General features: G+C 48.3%; 1 protein-coding gene across 1 annotated transcript in view; it reads right to left on the bottom strand.

The window, feature by feature from the left end:
* Nucleotides 1-7,401, bottom strand: part of SLC16A14 (solute carrier family 16 member 14) — a 31,418-nt gene extending 24,017 nt beyond the window's left edge. The window contains exon 1 of the mRNA XM_045481635.1: nucleotides 6,982-7,401. The gene's annotated coding sequence lies outside the window, so the exon portion shown is untranslated. The remainder of the gene's footprint in view (nucleotides 1-6,981) is intronic.
* Between the last annotated feature and the right edge of the window lie 1,587 nt (nucleotides 7,402-8,988).

Genomic DNA, 8,988 nt, shown 5'->3' on the forward strand with positions numbered 1-8,988 from the left:
CAAAAATCTCCTCCAAAACAAGAGTCTAGGGCTGAATAGCCTTCCGGGGGAATTCTACCCCTGGAACATTTGAAGAAGAGTTAACACCTATTCTCTTGATGCTGTTCCAAAAAAACAGAAATGGAAGGAAAACTTCCAAACTCATTCTATGAAGCCAGCATTACCTTGATTCCAAAACCAGACAAAGACCCCACGAAAAAGGAGAACTACAGACCAATTTCCCTGATGAACATGGATGCAAAAATCCTCAACTAGATACTAGCCAACCGGATCCAACAATACATTAAAAATATTATTCACCACAACCAAGTGGGATTTATACCTGGGATGCAGGGCTGGTTCAATATCTGCATAACAGTCAATGTGATTCACCACATCAATAAAAGAAAGGACAAGAACCACATGATCCTCTCAATAAATGCAGAGAAAACATTTGACCAAAACCAGCATCCTTACTTGATAAAAACCCTCAAGAAAGCAGGGATAGAAGGAGCACGCCTCGAGATCATAAAAGCCATATATAAACGACCCAACGCTAATATCGTCCTCAATGGGGAAAAACGGAGAGCTTTCCCTCTAAGGTCGGGAACACAACAGGGATGTCCACTCTCGTCACTGTTATTCAACATGGTATTGGAAGTCTTAGCCTCAGCGATCAGACCACACAAAGGAATAAAAGGCATCGAAATGGGCCTGGAGGAAGTAAAACTTCCGCTCTTCACAGATGACATGATACTCTGTATGGAAAACCCAGAAGATTCCACCAAAAAACTGCTAGAACTGATCCATGAAATCAGCAAAGTCGCAGGATATAAAATCAATGCACAGAAATCGGTTGCATTCCTATACACCAATCATAAAGTGACAGAAAGACATTCAAGGAATCTATCCCATTTACAATTGCACCAAAACCCATAAAATACCTAGGAATAAACCTAACCAAAGAGTTGAAGAATCTACACACTGAAACCTATAGAAAGCTTATGAAAGAAATTGAAGAAGACCATGCTCCCGGATCGGAAGAACAAATATTGTTAACATGTCGGTACTACCCAAAGCAATCTATATATTCAATGCAATCCCTATCAAAACAACACCAGCATTCTTCACAGAGCTAGAACAAACAATCCTAAAATTTGTATGGAACCAGAAAAGACCCCGAATAGCCAAAGCAATCTTGAAAAAGAAAACCAAAGCTGGAGGCATCACAATTCCGGACTTCAAGATATATTACAAAGCTGTAATCATCAAGACAGTATGGCACTGGCACAAAAGCAGACACTCAGATCAATGGAACAGAATAGAGAACCCAGAAATGGACCCACAAATGTATGGGTCCACAACTAATCTTTGACAAAGCAGGAAAGAATATCCAGTGGAATAAAGACAGTCTCTTCAGCAAGTGGTGCTGGGAGAACTGGACAGCAGCATGAAGAAAAATGAACCTGGACCACTTTCTTACACAAAAATAAACTCAACATGGATGAAAGAACTCAATGCAAGACAGGAAGCTGTCAAAATGCTTGAGAAGAAAGCAGGCAAAAACCTCTTTGATCTTGGCCGCAGCAACTTCTTACTCAACACGTCTCCGGAAGCAAGGGAAACAAAAGCAAAAATGAACTACTGAGACCTCATCAAAATAAAAATCTTCTGCACAGCGAAGGAAACAATCAGCAAAACTAAAAGGCAACCAAAGGAATGGGAGAAGATATTTGCAAATGACATATCAGATAAAGGGTTAGTATCCAAAATCTATAAAGAACTTATCAAACTCAACACCCAAAAAACAAATAATCCAGTGAAAAAGGGGGCAAAAGACATGAATAGACACTTCTCCAAAGAAGACACCCAGTTGGCCAACTGGCACATGAAAAAATGCTCAACATCAGGGAAATACAAATCAAAACCACAATGAGATACCACCTCACACCTGTCGGAATGGCTAACATGAACAATTCAGGCAACGACGGATGTTGGCAAGGATGCAGAGAAAGAGGATCTCTTTTGCACTGCTGGTGGGAATGCAAGCTGGTGCAGCCACTCCGGAAAGCAGGATGGGGGTTCCTCAAAAAAATAAAACTAGAACTACCCTACGACCCAGCAATTGCACTACTAGGCATTTATCCAAGGGATACAAGTGTGCTGTTTTGAAGGGACACACGCATCCCAATGTTTATAGCAGCACTATCGACAACAGCCAAACAGCATGGAAAGAGCCCAAGTGTCCATCGATGGATGAATGGATAAAGAAGATGTGGTATACAATGGAGTATTACTCGGCAATCAAAAAGAATGAAATCTTGCCATTCGCAACTATGTGGATGGAACGAGAGGGTATTATGCTAAGTGAAATTAGTCAGTCAGAGAAAGACAAATATCCTATGACTTCACTCATATGAGGACTTTAAGATACAAAACAGATGAACATAAGGGAGGAGAAGTAAAAATAGAAAAACGGAGGGGGACAAAACGTAAGAGAACAAACAGGGTTGCTGGAGGGGTTGCGGGAGGGGGGATGGGCCAAATGGGTAAGGGGCACTAAGGAATCTACTCCTGAAATCATTGTTGCACTATGTGCTAACTAACCTGGATGTAAATTAAATAAATAAATAATTAATTAATTAAAAAAATAAAAAAAACAGACATCGGTTCATTTTCAACTAATTATTTTATTATTTTATTTACTATTTTTAAAAAAAAATATTTTAACGTTTATTTATTATTAAGAGACAGAACGTGAACAGGGGAGGGGCAGAGAGAGAGGGAGACACAGAATCGGAAGCAGGCTCCAGGCTCTGAGCTGTGAGCACAGAGCCCGACACGGGGCTTGAACTCACAAACCGCAAGATCGTGACCTGAGCCGAAGTCGGACGCTTAACCGACTGAGCCACCCAGGCGCCCCTATTTTATTATTTTTTTAAAGATTTATTTATTTAGGTAATCTCTACACCCAACGTGGGGTTCAAACTCACGACCCAAGATAAAAAGAGTCGCTCTTTGCTCTACCTAACTGAGCCAGCCACGTGCCCCTCAATTAATTGTTTTAAAACAGAAGAAAAAATAAGGAAATAATGATCATTATGAACCACACCACATGGATATTACTAACTGTTCTGCTGTAACGGATGAAGGAGGAACGAATGATAATCCTAAATACACAAGGAATCCCTTCAATTGTGGGGCTCTCTCAGCAGCATCCTGGTGTGGACAGGGTGGCGGGGACGGAGAAGTAGGTTGTGGTGGACCACACACTGCCCACAGTCTCCTTCTCTACACCCCAGAGCTAAGAGTTGTTTTTCCCTTTTTTAAAGGCTCTATGGTCCATGAAACTTAAAATACTTACTCTCTGGACCTTTATAGGAAAAGCTGGCTGCTTGCCAGACTGGGGCTTTGGTTCTGGCTAAGAATTTTTTGGGAAGAAGTGGGTGTTGGGAAACCAAGGATGCCAGTGGAAGAACAGCTTAATGGATCTGTCCTGGGGCTCACCTTGACTTTCCTTTTCCCTCACATCCCGTTCTCATTATTATTTTTATCTTTTAAGTGATCCCAGGTCTTAAACACCCATCCAATTCTCAACCACAACACTTCCTGCCCACATTATTCCTCTCTGCCTGGGTCCTTTTTCTTCTCCCCGGTTTGCAGACAGCTGGGAGGGCAAAATGCTATCTTGCTATGTGATTTCTGCCACCCGGTCCCCTGGTCCCTGCTCCCCTCTCCCCACCTTTGACCTGTGCGCTCCAGCCCTGAGAAAGCACCTCCCTGACCTTGGCGCAGTCTCTCAACCTTCAGGACATGACCTTCTCTTCCTCTGACTTTTGGGGACCCACTTCTCTCCTTCGAACCTCCTGTTCCTCTACTGTTCCTCCAAGATTCAACTAAATTATCAGAGCGAAACCTTGATATGGTGAGAGAAAAATGTGGAGGGAGGTTGTTCTTTGGCTGATGGTCTTAAAGTAATTTTCCTCCTTTTAGTTTATCTCGTTGGTTAAAAAAAAAATCACAATAAACACATATTAACTTTATAATAACAAAATAAAAGTCCCTCTCTCTATCTTCTAACCATGATAAACATTATCTGCGATCAGCTATAGATTAGTGGCTGACTGTAAAAAAGAAAGCAGATGATTCAGGAGCCACTTCCCCCGGGGAGTCTAGTCTGCTACTACCCTCCTCTCCCTGCAGCGAGAGGATGGTAAGTGATGAGGCAGTCCTTGCTTCCCAAAGCCCAGAGACCAGAAGAGAGCCGCCCTGGCAGAAGGCCCAGCGGATAAACCTACAAAGGTATCAGAAGGGGTGCTGGGTGGCTGTCTTCCCTCTGTCCCCGCTGCCTGGATGCAGGATCTCAGGGGGCCAGAAAGAGAAGAATCAGGTGGCCTGACAAGGGGTGCGACTGGCCTAGATGAGGACTGACACCCCCGTTTTCAATCTGGGGGATAGTGCTCAGCCCCGTCCAGGAAGACAAAACAACCTGGCGTTTCCCGAAAGTCCATTTACATCTATGAAAAAGCTTGAAATAATGATACAAGAGTTGTAGTTTTTCACCCCATGACTTGAAACAGTAAGCATTTTCCTAAGCAACGGTAAGAACTTTAGAGTCTTACTGAATTATTAATTTTATGGGTTAAGAGATGCATTTGCCATTGAGCTGCTCTCAACATTTCCAGTTTATTTGTTCATAAATAAATGACACGGAGTAGCATTTAATTGCCAAGTTTTATTCAAGAGGCGTAAGGGTGCATGTGGTGTTAGTGTCAAACGGAGAGCACTGGTGGGGGGTGAGGGGCTAAAACGAAGTCCTATCCAGTCCTCAGGAGGTCCCTAAAGATATTACCAGGCAACAGAGTCATCTGAGTTTCATATCCTAATCTCTCGGTTAGTAATTCCTGTTTTGACTAATCAGGGTTAACCTACTGTCCGACCACGTTAACTAAAACAAAAGACAACAGAAAAACATATTTCTATTTCCCTCCACCCCCAAGTTTGCTTTAAGCGTTTATATCATTATAAGATACAAAATAACCATTTGAGTATTATAATCCTAGTCTACAGCCAGTGAGAGAGAGAGAGAGAGAATGAACTGGGGAAGGTTCTGGACCACCCTGTCTCCCAGGCTCCCCGTCTTTCTACACCACATGGCCTTCAAGCTCTCCCACCTTGTCCACATCCTGACACATGCATAAAACAACATGCATGGGGCACACTGGGGTAAACGGAGGCATAGAGTGTGGGGCTTCCTCTAAGGATCAACATGAAAGATGGAACCCATTCTAGGCTGGCCTGTTGGAAGGTCAGCATACAACATGAGGGCCTTGAAACGAAGAAGGTGAAGGAAGGCAGTGGGAAGATTATGGGACCAATAGTCAACCTTCCATTTGCCCCCAATGTGAGTTCACAAATGGTGAAGAATTAATCATAAACGTAGAGAAGGCTATGAAAATGGAGGCCAGCTACATATATGCCTGTTCACAGGTTGAGGTGAAAACAATTTACAGCCAGCTGGACTGTATCAGAGATTAAAACAAGTCAATTTTCTACAGCTCTGTTACGGGAGTAAGTTTTACAAGCAAGTCTTTCGCTTTTAATTTGGCTTCTTTGATGATGTTAGCATGCAGTGAGTTCTGTATAGGCGACAAGCAAAGGGGACAGCGCCCCGTTAAAACGGAAATTACAACCTTCCAGAAAGGTGGACAGAACATGATGGTGCGTGCCCCTCCAATTGGGCTCTAGGGATTCTTCGCCCTCTAGACCTGGTGTGCACAGTAACTCTTGGGCCTTTAGGGGGCGCACTTGAGCCCAACAGGCTGAAGAGGTTTGGAGCTGAGACGGTTGGGGAGCTGGGCGAAGGCAGAGAGGGCGGCGCAGAAGAAATGGAAACTTTCAGCGTGGGTTCGCGCTGTCCTGGGGAGAACTAAACATATAAATGCCTTTAATGGGCCAGGGGCTGTGCTGGGTGGCTTCTCCACACCGATCCTGTCCCGTTGGCATCAATGTCCCCATTTCACAGATGAGGAAACTGAGCCTATTTGTCGATGGCGGTGGGGGGGGGGGGAGGATGAAGCTTAGAGATCAAACTAGCAGGTAGTGGAGCCAGGACTGCGGGTTTCCAAAACCTGTTTTATCCACCCCACCATCTGTCTCTCTCTGCCACACACACACACACACACACACACACACACACACACGTCAGACAAGGCGAAAAGGAATCTCTCTAATCCTTGACAATAATCCTCGCTCACCCTTGCTAATTAACCCGAATCAACTTTTCCGCGGAAAGAAAAAGGGTTAATTGGTAAGCAGGGTTAGCTCCTTCAACATCGCCAATGGCCTCGGCGGCGTTTGGCCCGGTGATGACCCGCCGGGCCCCTCGCCCCGTCTCCCCCAGCCCCCTTTCCTCCCCACGGAGGGGGACTAGCACCTGCGCGCCCCGCTCGGGGGCTCCTCGTTCGCCCCGCGCCCCCCGCGCCCCGAGACCCCCATCCCGCGCAGCCGCGTCCAGCGGCGGGCTCGGAACCCGCCAGCTCCGCGGGGAAGCGGGCCGAGCGCAGTCCCGGCCGCCCGCGCGGGGAGGCATTCCCCGAACGTCCCCCGGCCGCAGCCCCCGGTCCCCCTCTCCGCTCCGCCACTGTCCGGTTCGAGTCCCACGGTGGCCTCGAGGAGGCGGGAGCGGGGCCGGGCCGGAGTGCAGGGGGCCCCGTGCGCCCTGCCGGACGCGCGCGGGGCCCTGGCCACCGGGAGGGAGCGGGGCGCGCGTCCCCGCGCTCCGCCGGGGTCCGCGGCCCCCCGCCCGCCCCGCGGTGGCCTCGCCCGCAGCTCGCGACCCCGCGCCTCGGAGCAGCCCTGCCCGCGACCCCCCCCACCCCCCACCGGCAGCCTTCCCGGCCCGGCCCCGGGCCTGCGCCGCGCCTCGCCGAGGTCCCCGGGGTGCAGCGGTCCCCCGCAGTCCAGGGTGCCCCCGGTGCGGCGCGGCCTCGGGACACTCACCGCCCGCAGCCCGCGGGGCTGCGGCCTCACTCGGCTCCCGGCCCGGATCCCCGAACTTGCAGTTTTCCTTGGAGCCCCCTGAGCGGCTGGGCGTAGAGATTTGTTGCAATGTCGCCCAGCATCCTGGATGGAGATGCCGGGGGCTGCGGCTCGGCTCTCCGGCCGGCTCCGTGCGCTCGGCGCCCGGCGCCCGGGCTCCTCCGCCGCTCGCTGGCAGGCCAGGTGCGCGTGTCGTGGAGCTCCGAGCTCCAGGCCTCAGTCCGTGTGGCTTTAAAAAGGGTACGTTTGGAGGTGCCCGAACCTAACCCGGGCTTTCTTCCAATCGGTGCAATTTCAAATCTCCACGCTCGTTCATTCCTATACCGGCTAATTCTGGTTTGGCAGGAAGAAATTGCAGTCACCTCACGTGCACACTCTTGTGGCCGGTTGAAGTTTATAGCTTTGGCTGAGGCTCGCGAATGCTTTGCACGTTTATAACCGGAGGAAAGGGTTGGAAGCCTGACCCAACACGCCCGTGAGAGAAGTACCTTCCCTTTCACCGACAGAGCGGAGAAGCGAGGAACAAAGCTCTCGCCCAAGTCTGGGCCGCAAAATATGGCAGTTTGTGGATGGAAGAGTGGAGCAGGTCTTGCGGGGTTCTTGGCCAAAGAGTTCTGAAAATCCCTAATTCTTTGTCCCATTGCGGGTCCCGCCCTCACCGCTCTCTCTCCAGGATCTGCCCTTTTTGTCTGCTACACGTTCAAGGGCACCAGGCACACATTTCATTTCACGTGTGTGCACCCTGTTGCCAACACAATTCTTTGCCCGTGGGAAGTTTGCAGTATTTGTTAAGAGAACGTTAATCGATGAAGCCAGTGGTATTTCACCCTCCCCGGGAGGACTTTGTAGGCGTTTTCTATTGCCGTTGTAATAAATTACCACAACTTTAGTGGCTGAAAACACAAGTCTGTGATCTTCCAGTTCTGGAGGTCAGAAGTCTGAGTGGGTCTCACCGGGGCAAAATCAAGGTGTCGACCCAGTTCTGTTCCTTCTGGCAGCCCTAGGGAAGAGCCGGGAGGTTCAGAGGGTGCCATATTCCTTGGCTCGCGGCCACATTCTGTCTTCAAAGGCAACAGCAATGCATCATGCTGTCACATCACCCTCTGTCCCCCCTCCTCGGCTTTTAAGGGCTCTTGGGATTGCATTGGGTTTCCCCGGTGGTAATTGGATTACTGGATAATCCAAATCTCCTCCCTGTTTTAAGGTCAGCTGATTAACAATCTTAATGCCACTTGCAATCTTAATTCCTCTTCTGCTACGTCAGGTGCCGTATTCACTGGTTCTAGGGTTTAGGACACGGAGACGTCTTTGTGGGACCATTATTCTGTCTACCGCAGATTTCCTTCTTCTTTCCTTTGTCTCTTGTTTCATTTTCTCGACTAGAAAATAATTGAGAACACTGTGAGAAATTATGGCTAACCGAGGACGTTTTGATGAGGCACTAGGCTTATGCGTTCCAAATGTTTTAAATTGCTGATCAGAACATGAGCCAACCGGATGGCTAGCGTGGTACTTTGCGCTGTCCTCAGATAGCACTCACTTCAAGCAGGCTGTTGCCAGCGTGTCAAGATTGGGGAAATACCTCAAGGGCAGGTGACCCGTCTTGTTTGAAAAGAGATCTGTGAGATTTTTAAGTCTGTTTTTTTCCCCTCTGAGACCGTATACGTTTATTGAGGTCTAAGTGATGCAGTATGAGCTGTACGTATTTAAATGTGCAATTTGATGAGTTTTAGCCTAAGTCTGGGGAACCATATCATCTCACTCTAATAACTCCAGGATTTTCCTTGTGCCCTTGGTAATCCAGGCCTCACCCTGTCCCCACATCCCAGGCAACCTGTCATCTGTTTTCCGAGGAGCTTCTACTCTGGACCATGTGTCGGTCACATCTGGAATGCCCAAAGAAGGTTTTGCTTTTCTTTCTGTTTCCAGCTTTACTGACGTATAATTGACGAATAAAAGTGTGTGTGT

The sequence above is a fragment of the Leopardus geoffroyi genome, chromosome C1 (genome assembly GCF_018350155.1).
Source record: "Leopardus geoffroyi isolate Oge1 chromosome C1, O.geoffroyi_Oge1_pat1.0, whole genome shotgun sequence".
Taxonomy (NCBI): domain Eukaryota; kingdom Metazoa; phylum Chordata; class Mammalia; order Carnivora; family Felidae; genus Leopardus; species Leopardus geoffroyi.